The following is a 12,988-nucleotide window of genomic DNA, read 5'->3' as shown; positions in this document are numbered from 1 at the left end:
AGAAGAGACGGATCACCTATTTGAGCCTCCATTGACCTTTTTTCTTGTGTGGCCTGTATGGATTATGTGGTGGACCGATTCACAATTCGGTCAAAGTCAAGCTGGGTTAGATGGATAAATGGGGCTACTTGCTTTGAATTGGTCTAGTGAGCTCCATGTTGGTCCACAAAAAACAGATAATAGTTGTAATGAGTTTGCACTAGTGCCTCTCCTTTCCTAACCCATGACAATTCTCTAATTGTTTCAAATCTGACCCCAAACAAACTTTATGGACCAGATGCCCGATCTTGATCCACCAGACTTTTATTTCATTGCCCAACAAGAAGTAGGTTGGTTTTTGGGGCCATGGTAGTTAGTCAAAAGCCTAGCTCCCTAGTCAATTTTGAAGGTTAGAGCCCTAATTTAGAAGTCACTAGCTAGTGATCAAGTTGTCTTAACTAACTCTTGTACCACTACCCATAGTGACAAAAGTTTTTATCAGCAATTTCTCATTTTTCAAAAAACTCGGGAGAAATTGAAAAAATTCCATAAATCTCGCATTTTTTTCGGCAAAATCTTGGCAATAAAAAATATATAAATTATTTTTTATAAGAAAATATTAATACAAATTATTTAAAAATATAAATATAGGATTTTTTTGTGATAAATAGCAGTTTAAAACGTAAATATCATGTTTAAATCACGGTATTTATGTTTTTTTTCATAAATCTTGCAATATTTTGAAAATCTTGTGAGAAATTGTCGTTTTAAACTTTCAGGCAATTTCTCGCAATATTATCGTGAGATTTTCATAAATCTCGTGATATTTGTCACACTGCCACTACCATGTAACGTTTCATGAGGTTTTAATTAAGTGTTTTTCTTTCCCTAAAAAAAACTAATTAGATTTAGAAAGTGAATATGGTAAAATTCACTTTAATGAAATCTCATTAGATTTTAAAAGTGAATCTCTTTTAAAAGGTATTTTCACTTTTCAAAAACACAACCAAACATACCTTTGGTGTTCTTGGTTCTGGCTTTATCAAAGGACATGCATGGTATATCATTCCAGTGGTAATTTGTAAATCTTAAAAAATAGTTGGTTTATCCAGGGAACAATATTTGGGGTTTCTTTATAATACCCAAGAAAAAAACTTAGGATATGTTTCTAATATATATATATATATATATATATATATATATATATATATATATATATATATATATATATTGTTGGTATAATTAAGATTCCAAAACGTGTGCTCTAGGTTTTTCTTGTTTAAAATTTTGTGTTTGTGGACGATATTTTTGTGGTTAGTGGATCATGCAAGAATTGCGGCCATTCCTTTGGGTCCAACGGGTATAATTATGCCCTTTGTGTAGGGATGGCAGTGGACCGGGGGAAAGCGGGGTCCCGCCCCGCCTCTCCCCGTTTGGACCGGGGATGAAGGGTATGAAACGGGGATGGAGGCGGGGACGAAGATTAAAATCCATTCCCGTCCGGGGGTGGAGGCGGGGAAGGACGTGCACTTTTCCCCGCCCCGCCACGATCCCCGCCTCATCCCCGCCCCGACCACTTTTCCCCGCAATATCCCCGCCCCGCCCCGCCCCGCCCCGCCCCGCCTCATCCCCGTTTGAACCGGGGATGGAGGACATGAAACAGGGATGAAGGCGGGGGTGGAGGATAAAATCCATCCCCGTCGGGGATGGAGGCGGAGGCGGAGGTGGAGGATAAAATCTTGAGGCGGGGCGGGGGTGGAGACCTTGTCCCCCGCCCCACTGCCATCCCTACCTTTGTGTTGTGTCAAAATGAATAACCCTTCTTGGGTCCATCTAAAAAATAGATGCCAAGTAATGTGATCCCAGCTTCCACCTGTCAATTTCAAACTGACAATATTATAGAACTCTGGGTGGATATCATTAGGTAGATCCAATCTCAGGATCCAGATTATTGATTCTTCTTAACACTTCAACAGATATCTAGAATCCAATCCACTTAGATGGATCTATATATATTAAAACTAGGGATGTGAAGGGTTCAGATTCAGATCAGATGTGGTCAATATTATATTCAACTAATCAGATGTTGGCAAGATCGATTCAGATTTGGATGGTGAAACGCTCCTACAAGATCTCTTTTTTTTACATATAAACAGATTTGGATATTAATCAAATTCTGATATTTGTCAGAGTTGGTAACAAAAAATCAAAACCATATTTGCATGCGATTAATCAGATACGATTTTGGCTTACCAAATGCAACTAAACATAATAAAATTCGATCAGTTGGTTATCGAATAAAATCGAATTCATTGATATCTCTAATTAATAACCAGTCTAGACATAGTAACAAATTTGTTTTCTAACTATACACTAAGCATGGATCGGATACATTGGGTCAATATCCTGCCCCAAAGCATGCTTTTCTTGATTAGATTTGAATACGCAATTCATTGGATCAAGTATTAGGATCCATCTCCAATCTCTTGTGTACTTTTAGAGTAAGAAAAACATTTGAGAATTATAAAACAAGGACGTGATCTAACAAGTGACAAACAGTGCAATAAGTATGACCTACATCTCATCCCCTTCTCTAGTGCTAATGACCACTGGACAAGATAAAACATATCCATGTGAAGATCTGCAAAGTGAAAAAAACAAATAAAAAAAAGTTTTCTCATGTTGGACATTGTCTTGCATAGGATAGGATGACAACTAGTACCATTTGGCACTTAGCAGATAAAGTCATGTAAGTAGGGTCGGGTGGGCATAGGGCGTGTCGGGCCCGGTGATGGCCCAATTCTTAATGAGCTCGAGTTTGAAGAGCAGCCCATGACCCGGCTTATTGGCCCAATGGGCCAATGTGAATCCAGTCGGGCCTGACTCAAACCCAACTAATTAGGTAAATAATAAATAATTAGCAAGTTTTTATGTACCCAACTGATTATCTTCTTCACAAAATTAATACAATTAATTAGGTAAATAATAATAGCTACCAAGTTACTATACAATTAATTAATTTTTTAAAATTTTATATTATTAAAATTTAATAAATAACTCAAGCTCGTTTGGCCGGCCTTGTAGCCTGTGGGCCAACAGAGACCCGAGCGACATATATAATGGGTTGGGTTTTAGCCTGGTAGCTAATGGGCCTAAACTTAAAACCTTGACCCAAATCCGGCCCATGCACCAAGCTTTTCTTCAGAGGGAAAGCTTGTCATTTTGTTACTAGGGTTGGTGGAAACTTATATGGGCATGAGGAAAAGCTTGGTGCATTCTCAAAACTCACATGTGCATCTTGTGCACTTGATAATCAAGCATGTTTTTTTTATATTTACATGGAAAAAACACCCCTTGGATCATAGACCTAACCGCCCTGGCTCTTCTTGTCGTACTTATGATCACTATCGATGAAACACTCCGATCTGGGACCTTGGGAGTCTGAGTTCGATTGGTATTACTTTTCAAAGGCAAAGTGTATAGAGTTCACACAGAGAAATCATGAGTAAATTTTTTTTCATTATCTTCCAATAACTCATTTTATTTACATTGTTCATCATTTATAACAAAAGAAGATAACAATTACACAAATGTTCAATGACAAGAAAGTAAAAACTAACAAGTGTTCTGCCGAAAAAGTAGTTGATCAAGTCTTGTCTGTGCTAGTGTGCTTGAAACCTACAATTGTAATTAAATAAGGAGGTGAGTCTACAACCCAGTAAAAAATATTTATAAGCAAATAATACTTAAACTTACAAATGTAGTGAACTTTAAGCACCTAGTCTGAGTTTAGTTTTCGACACATCACATAATTTTGTATGTTTTAATTATCCTCCAATACACTCTTAAATACTCTATCACGCCACACTACTCCTAGGTTGGTTATACAGGTCATAGTCGTCTATGGGTGTAGCAACCCACGTAGAGTACCACAATTCTATATGTTGGCCAGACAATGAATCATACACTCTCAGTGGTCTCTGAATCACCAGACACTGCAGTGAAACAAAAAGGAGACCCCGCCGGGAGGTCAGGCTCAATCTCAATCTCGGTATGGTTTATGTTATATCCTAACCATGATGGTTCTCAACCATCCATGGTCGTCTAGAGTCTTCAAACACTGTCTGAGTGTAACCCTAAGTCATAGGTTAAGTTCAATACATAAACCCATATTTTCAAACTCATATTTCACTCATTCTTTCATGAGTGATATCGTAAGATGATCATGACATATCTCATTCTTTAATCTCAGGATGATATTACGACTCACACTTATTTCATAATAAGCACACAATGATGTATGATCTCCACATCAGTGGCATACTCTTCATGGTGGTTGCACTCTGACCGCAAATCAGGTAACCCTTACCACAGGTCATCACTTCCGGCATTTAAGGGGTTATACATATATTCATTTATGCAACATGAATAGAATAAAAATAAGAGTCAAGTCTAAACACAAACTTATCAGAATGCATGTCATTAACAGTTTATCACATAGATATGTTATAATAAAATAATTTTTCTAAGATGCATGACATATAACAACTAACATGTATTTCATAATTAACATATGTATGCTATCATCTCATAATATCATGCATGGTCAATTTATGCATATTATTTTCACACTTCAAATCTATCATGCTAATCATATTAATTTATAACAACATGCAACGTAAAAAAGTTTATTCAAATCTAAAATTATTTATAATATCTCTTACCTCGAGTACAGATAGTGTGTTCTAGTCGCAATCGAGTCTCAAGATTGTCTAACAGTAGGATCTAGTCATTATACCATTATATTCATATTAATGCACAAAACTTCATATATTTTAACAAAATTATCAAAATACCTCTCTCAAATTGACTCATGAGACCTTAATTTTTGTGTCTCTAATTTAACCAAAACCAATAAACAAGCAGATTCTTTTTTATGATACGAGTCCAACGCATCAAACCTCACTTGATTCTGAGTTCAGAGTGTGAAGTTATGCCCAATTTACCAAAATGGATTTTGGATATTCACAAGGGCATTTTGGTTATTTTGAAATTATTTTCATAATTCAAAAATAACTCACAACCCGATTCAGGTCAATTTTTTATCTAGATCCAAAAATTGCCTAACTGGATCCAGACCTCTTACTAATCTAGATCCAGAATTGTCTGATTGGATCTATATTGAGTTCTGATCTGGATCTAAAATTGTCGGATTGGACCGAGACCCGGTTCTGATTCAGATTCAGAACTGATCTGAACCAGATCCAATTTTGTTATGATTCTAGAACAGTCAGTCTAGATCCAGACCCATATCTCTCTGGATTCAGTTCTATTTGGATCTGTCCAGATTGACTTGAACAGACTGGATCTAGATTCGTTCTAGTCCAGATCAAACCAATATGGATCTGAGACCCGACTCAGACTGGCTCAAACCTGAACCGGTTTGGTCTGACCCGATTTGACTTAAACTGGTTTGGTTCATACCGGTTTAGTCTGAATCGACTTAACCTAAACAGGTTTGACCAACCATTTTTTTTCTGGGTCGCGCCCAGACTGATCATGTTCGATCCAGGTCACACCTGGACCAACCCAGTCCCCTGCTAAAAAGACTAAAAGCGAAAGCGGTAGAGCCGCTTTCGTTTTCACATATGCAGAGGGGTCAGCCCTCTCCCTCCTTCCTCCTTGTGGCAGAGGGGCCGGCCACCTCTCTCTCTCTCTCTCAATTCATGTTTCTTTTTTTTTCTTTTTTTTTTGTAGCTCACTGACAACTATGGTTGTCGACCCTCAACTCACGGGGAAAAGAAAGGGGAAAACGAAGAAGAAGGAGGGGCCTATTACCTGAGTCATCGACGCCAAAATCCAGTAAGCCCCATAATTTTTTTTTTGTTGATTTCCTTCTCCCCCTCGCTCTCTGTCGCTTTATCTTGTTGAGTGGAGGAGGAGGTTGCGCGAGAGCCACACAGGGTGAGGATAAGCCTCACCCCCTCCTGCGGATTATGGGGTGTGAGGTTTATCCTCACCCCCTTGGGCGGTTTGAGGGGGAGGCGGTTCCCCCAAATGGGGAACCACTTTCTTTTTTTTTCTTTTTATTTACGTTGGAGGAGGTTTTACAATCAAATTCGATATTTGTTTTTTAACTCCTAAACCAAATCTAATTAGGCAAGATGAGATCAAGTAAGATCCAGTAATGTACAGATTGAAACTAATTCTCATCCGTTTGCATCCCTACTAGTATACCTTATTTTTTGTCTACCCCAATCCAGAAAAATGATAATGTTTACGTTAGTTTCATGATAAAACAAAATAATAAAATAAGAATTCTCAAAGAAAATGAATGGTACACCCAAGTTATCCAAACGCTAGAAATATAGAGATTGAGAATTCCCTTTTTGATATTTCATTGAATTGAGAATTCTTTTCTCCATTAGAATTCTCCTCCAAAGTATCCAAACGCACCTTGTCGATGGTTGGGGCCTAAGTCATAGTGACAAACGTTAAAAACGGCAAAATGTCGTTTTTCAAAAACTCGTGAGAATTTGAAAAAGTTTCATAAATCTCGCATTTTTTGGCAAAATCTCATCAATAACAAATAAATTATAAAATTATTTTTTAATAAATTATTTTTTAATAAATTATTTTTTAATAAATTATTTTTTAATAAATTATTTATAAAAATTATTTAAATAAAAATACATTAATTTTTATGATAAATAGCCATTTAAAATGTAAATATCACATTTAAATCGTGGTATTTATGTTTTTCATAAATCTCGCAATATTTCAAAATTTTCATGAGAAATTTCCGTTTAAACTTTCAGGCAGTTTCTCGACATATTATCCCAAGTTTTTCATAAATCTCACGATATTTGTCACTAAGGTCTAAGTATCAATGTTCTCAAGAGGTTGTTCTGAGATCTGAATGATCCACACATTGAATACCGGGAATACGGGTCTAGATTTGGACCCACATTCCCTATTGAATTTAAGTTACATTTTCACATGCATAGTGGCTAGAAAGGATTTTTTTCCCTTCTGGTGTCCAGATCCTAAACCGACAGGCCCAGTTGTATCTGAGCTTTGACATCTTCCAGTCCTAGTAGAGATTGGAACCAGACATACTCCTACTAGATCCAACCCAATTCAGGTCCGACTGTGGCCCTCTTTGATGCGGTTATAAGAGGGCCATGACAAATGGATACAATATTAAGTGTAGGACCAACAGGAGCTCAGCTTATCTGGTAGGAACTGCTAGTGCATGTCACCTTGTGTTGGGATGTTGCAGGTTCAAAACCAAATGGTATAGCTGTATAACTGGGAGGGGTCTGCCTAACCCCAGCTTGCCTTTCAAAAAAAAATAATAAAAAGGGTCTGCCTAACCCCAGCTTGCCTTTCAAAAAAAATAATAAAAAGATTTTAACTGTAGGCATGGATTTTCCATGTCTTCTACAAAACCAAATTAATCACTGGAAAATAAAAGGAAAAAAAAAGTCAGTGGGAAAAGTCTTGGTGAGGAAAATCTTGCGGCAAATTAAAATGTTTGTTTGTTGGGGAAATCTAAAGAAAACTATTGGCCAATGTTATTAAAATCTAGGGATGTCAACGGGTCGGATGCAACCCGATATCAAATCCAATTCCAAATCTGATTAATTGGATTTGGTATTATTTTTCATTGGAATCTGAATCCAAATCTGATTAAAACCCAAATCTGGCTATGAACCGAATCCGATTAAGTGTAAATATCAGGTTTTAGACTAGTAGGACCTGTATTCTATTTTATCTTTTCCAACCCAACTCTAAGTCTGAATCCGTATCCGATTAGGTCGGATCCGATTCAGTTTTAGCTTTTTCCACCCGAATCCAACCAGTTGACATACCTATTAAAATCAGTCCGAATGGGCTTCAAGCGATTCTAAAAGGGCCGATTCAATTCAGTTTTTTATATTATTTAAAGGGGTTTAAATTCTTTTAATATATTTTTAATATTTTTTATTTTCAAATGACGCACGTCATTTGATGGTGAAAGTTGATCGATTCAATTCAGTTTTTTTTCATTTTTTCAAGAAACCGATTCACATAGCGAACCGATTTTAGCAACATTGCTATTGGTAGATATAATAAATTTTAATGAAAATTACATTTATTAGGCAGTAAAATAAATACAGAAATTATAAAAAAGTGCTTTATCACATTTGCATTGCAATAAATATGTGATATTTTTAAAACAGGTGGAATTTTGAAAACATGGCATCCTTTTAAATTAAACCGGATTTTGAAAATATCATGATATTGTAAAAATATCGTCCATAGGTGTTCTTTTTGGAGCCTTGGAAAAAAAAGTGTGTGTGTGAGTGCGTGCATGTGTGTGTGTTCCTTGTGTTGACCCAACACAACATAAACTTGTCCATTTGTTATTTGGACAGGTTTTGGGACGGATATCTTATCCATCATACACCCCTCTATACGGGCGTCAATGATCCAAACCACTAGGTTAGAGTACTGAATTCAAATGCAGATCCGACTGTAATTGAATAGACCCAGGTTCGATCCATGTATTGGTTGGGAATGAACAATCAACTATGAAAACTCTGGAAAATATTGCAGACCCACCAGCTGGCATAGATCTCAATTGTTTGGGTCCAACCTGTTGGAAGCCTAGGTGAGTAACCATTTAAAGACATTTTGGACTTCATCAACAACAGGACCAGAATTGGGGTGGATCTTGGCCCCAAGTTGACAAGTTGGGACCATAAATCACCTAGTGTCATGGGCTAAATTCCACCATTGGCACGCTACAAGGCTCTCCGAGACTTCGTGTGCAACACCTAGTAGGTTGGCATCAGGTCAGGTTTGCAATCAATCTATCCCAAGACCGAACCTAGTTAAGGTCTTCCTGAAATGGACTGGGTCCATACCCTGAAACCCAACCCGCTTACATGCATACAAGCAATTACCTCCTACATGCAAAGACCCATATCTGACAACATAGCAACGAACTGGATCAAACACAAGATCCAGCACGGTCGATCTTTGTGGGTCTAACCCAAGCCCAGTCCATTACTATGTCCCCTCCTACATGCAAAGAGTGAAATTTATTAAGATGAGCAGAAGAGAGAGGAGTAGGTGCAGACATAGTACCGGTTCCGGACTGGGGTCCAATCCATGCCAGGCAGCTGATAGCTAGAGGCTTGAAATTGGGTTCAACCTTATTGGAGAGTATATGTAGATGAACTTAGTTTTAAGCTTTGATGTAAAACAAGCAGGATACATCTTATCCCAATGAGAGCTAGACTGGCTAGAGTTGGGTCAAGTATTCCCCGAACCCAGCCCTGCCTGGCCCGACCCAGTGACCAACCAAAAAAGGAAAATGCCCTAATTTATGGCACGAGTACGTATATTTGGTCACGCCTGGGAGTGGGAAATTTCTCATAGAAAATTTTGAATATTCATATGAAAACATGAGAGAGAGCATTTTTCTGAGTAAAATTTTCGTCAAAATTGTACCAAAAAACGGAAAGAGTGAGAGATCTGACTGATTTGTTTGTAATAGCATGGGAAGATAAGATCCTAGTTTTCATATAAACATTGCCCTAACAAAGGAGGAAAAAAAAACCAAAAAAATGATGTAGACAGCCCACACTTTTATTGGAAATACAATTCCTAACTGCAAGTTAGAAAATACAACAAACATGGCTAATTTACTGTCAAATTGACAACTTTGCCCTTTGTCGGGCAAAAAATTACGCGTTCAAACGGCAACTTACATGTCTTATTTTTCGAGGTGAACTGAGTTGATGCCTGGTTTTTTCAGGTGACAATTACATGACCAAGACATCTAATTTGTTAGGCGACAAAAGGGTAAAACTGTCAATAAAAACATCAAGTGGCCATGTTTGGCATATTTTGAGTAGTAAATTGTCCATGTTTGATGTATTTTTTTAGTCTCAGACAAAACAAGGTTTGGTGCAAAAAAAAAGTGAGTACCATCTACTTCATTTTCGAAAAAAAAATATCAGAAATATTAGAGACAAATTGACCATCGCAATAATTTTTGTAAAGTATGGTAAACTCAGTTAATCGTCTGATTTGTATTTTTTCCTATTCGCCAAATACTTTTATTCTATTGTTAAATGTTTTAAACAAAAAAATTGATGATTTGTTAACATTCTTTCGGTTTTTCTTGTCGAAGAAATTTACCTTCGGTGTGTTTGGACGCGGGAAAATGCTAGGAAAACTACAAGGAAAGATGGCAACTTTTCTATTCGTTTCAAACAATAAAAAAATTCTGAAAAAAAAAATTGCACTCAATTTGAGACGATGAATTGTTCCAACAATTCCTCCATCTCAAAAATGGTTAAATGAGGATTGGATTTTTAGGATAAAAACAATAAACGAAATTTCAGTGAGAATAATAATCGCATATCTTACGTTGAATATTACAATGCTTTTATACAAGAAGAAAGAAGAGAAAAAAACTATGAGCTTGAAAATCCCACAATGGTAGGATAACTCTTATCCATCGGTTATTTACAACAAACAAATCTAGATCACTTTCACATTTTGATTAGATAAGAATTTTAATCAAAATAGCAACCATGTTATTGAGTATTTGGCTTATCCATATTTTCATGCATAACCAATCGGTGAGATAACAATAAAGTCGTACAACCGATTGGTTTATCTCTAACAAAAAATAAAGGACCATAAAGAATATCCAATTTTGATGGTAGTCCTCCCCCAAATCCTATAGGACCCTGAATAGTTTTGACAATGATTTAGGTGAATCGATTGATTCCAAGTTGAATCAAACTAAATCAGCTCACTTTAAACCAGAAAATGATATGTGTCATAATAATATTTAAATTATTTAAAATTTATTTTAACGAGTTTTGATTTTTTTTAAAAATAAGACTAATCAACCTTGCACCACCTCGATTTCTGACCAATGCAGTATGTGTCACGGGCCTATTTCTTCAACAAGCCAGTGTGGTGCGACGGTCTTTTCTTATCGTTGCAAGCCTTTTGGGTCGCTCGCTTGCTACTGCGGAAGCTTTGAGTATAGACAGTGCAAGAGAGCGAAAGAGAAGAGAGGAAGAGAAATTGCAATCACTTGAAGGTAATCACAACGATGGTGAACAAAGAAAGCTCAACGCATTTGCATTCATTCACTATTTTGTCTGCAGGCTCATTATAGTTCAGATCTACAAGGTAACCCTTTAGGGTATTGATCAACCTAAACTAAAGTACAAGGGTGGTCCGGAGAAAGTTACAAGTAGCCAAAGCAAAACAGACTCTAGACACAACTGTACAAAGTAGGCTACAAGGGAACATGTGGACCTCCCTTCAAATCATGTGCTGCCCTCGGTGCCATATGTTTCATGGTAAGCCCTTACTTTATCTGGATAGCGGCTCTTCATCCGAAATGTTGGTTCCCATGTCGATTACACTATCTCCTCTCACTGCACAAAATATTTCTTCGCTTCACCCAAGTAGTTGACCATGTGACAAAGGATCTTGCTGAGATGATTCTCGGCCTGTTGTGTTGTCGGAGCTCTCTGTAGGATAGGAGTGTGTTGTGACACACTATGTTCTGGATCCCCCTCGTCCGCATAGAATGGTTTTAGGCTGCACACATGAAACACTGAGTGCACCTTGAAGTCCGAGGGATGGTTTAGCTTGTCCACTCTTTTGGTGATGGTGAATAGTTCATCGTACTTTCTGATCAGTCTGTTCTGCCATCCATGAAAGATGCTCGTGCGATCAGGATAAAACTTCACCAACACTTTGTCCCCAACACAGAACTCAGCAGGTTGACGATGCTTGTCTGCCCTTTTTTTCATCCTCTTAGCCGCCTTATGCAGAAATGCCTTCGCTAGTTTGGTTTGCTCGTGCCAGTTTCAAATAAACTGATAGGCAAAGTATGGCATTCCCTTCTTCTGTGTGACTAGAGTATGTAGAGTCAACGATTGTTGTCCCGTGGCTATCTCGAATGGGTTGTGGCCTGAAGACTCACTCTTCTTAAGATTGTAGCATAATTAGGCCACGTCTAGGAGCTTCACCTAATCTTTCTGATTGACACTAATAAAGTGCCTGAGATACTGCTTTAACAGTCCATTGATGCGCTCTATCTGCCCATCAGTATGTAGGTAGAAACTTGTTGAAAATAGCAGATCAGAGTTGAGTAGCTGAAAGACTTCATGCCAAAATTTGCTCGTGAAGCGAGCATCGCGATCACTCACAATGCTTTTTGGTACATCCCAGTGTTTCACAACATGCTTGACGAACAACTCCATAATTTTTTGTGGAGCACTCCTTCGAAGCTGAGATGAAGGTGACGTATTTAGAGAAATGATCCACCATCACCAGGATGGAGCTGAAGCCATCTACCATTGGCAGACTAACAATAAAGTCCATGAAAATCATTTCCCAAGGACGTTCTGGAATAAGCAGAGGCTCAACGAGACTAGCAGTCTTCTGGTTGATCCTCTTGTCTTGCTGGCAGATGAGGCACGTTCGCACATACCCCTCAACATCGTCTCTCACCTACGGCCAATAGTAGCCGCTCTCAACGAGTGCTAAGGTCTGCTCCAGACCTGGATGATCGACCCATAGTATATCATGTCACTTCTTAAGCAGTTTGCAGTGAAGGCATCCCCACCGCGGCACGAAGATATATCCTCCTTTAGTCATAAGGATGCTATCTCGTAGCCAGAATCACTGAGTCTTTCTGCTTGTGCTAGATAGACAATATGTTGTGTCGTTGTGTCTTGCCGCATACCTTCGCGAATGCGGTCTAACAATGTGTCCTCCAAGTGAACTTCAAAATGCTCCGACCGTGCAGCTACCAGTTCTACCTTGCGACTCAGAGCATCAACAGTAATATTGGTCTTCCCCACCTTATACTTCAACGCAAAATCGAACTCAGCCAAAAATATTTGCCATCGAGCTTGCTTGGGCGTCAACTTCTTCTGCATCTGGAAATAGCTCGTGGCGACATTGTCTGTCTTAATGA

The sequence above is a fragment of the Nuphar pumila genome, chromosome 14, assembly GCF_984573655.1.
Source record: "Nuphar pumila chromosome 14, dmNupPumi1.hap1.1, whole genome shotgun sequence".
Taxonomy (NCBI): Eukaryota; Viridiplantae; Streptophyta; class Magnoliopsida; order Nymphaeales; family Nymphaeaceae; genus Nuphar; species Nuphar pumila.
The sequence above is the reverse complement of the archived record's forward strand: the minus strand, read 5'-3'. Positions refer to the sequence as shown.